The sequence below is a fragment of the Octodon degus genome, unplaced genomic scaffold (genome assembly GCF_000260255.1).
Source record: "Octodon degus isolate 3935 unplaced genomic scaffold, OctDeg1.0 scaffold00013, whole genome shotgun sequence".
NCBI lineage: Eukaryota > Metazoa > Chordata > Mammalia > Rodentia > Octodontidae > Octodon > Octodon degus.
In genome coordinates this window covers 24981413-24981783 of record NW_004524589.1, presented here as the reverse complement: position 1 = coordinate 24981783, position 371 = coordinate 24981413, and positions in this window count along the sequence as shown.

Below are 371 nucleotides of genomic sequence, written 5' to 3'. Positions count from 1 at the left end.
GTAAGATAAATACTGGAATGGCAAGTAAATGACCAGCACTTCTAACAGTTTGAGGATTTCTTACTTCACAAATCTGATCCACAGAAGTGTACATCCCATAAATAGTACTTGATCACTCAGCTGGGGAGATAGCTCAATGGCATAAGCACCTGCCTGGCAAAGGAAAGGTCTTGAGTTCGACCTCTGGCACAAAAAGAAAGAAAGAAGGAAAGAAAGAAAGAAAGAAAGAAGAAAGAAGAAAGAAAGAAAGAAAGAAAGAAAGAAAGAAAGAAAGAAAGAAAGAAAGAAAGAAAGAGAGAGAGAAAAGACAGCAACAATGAAAGAGAAAAACAACATACTTGAACACCAGCTAAACATTTCTGACCACTAGC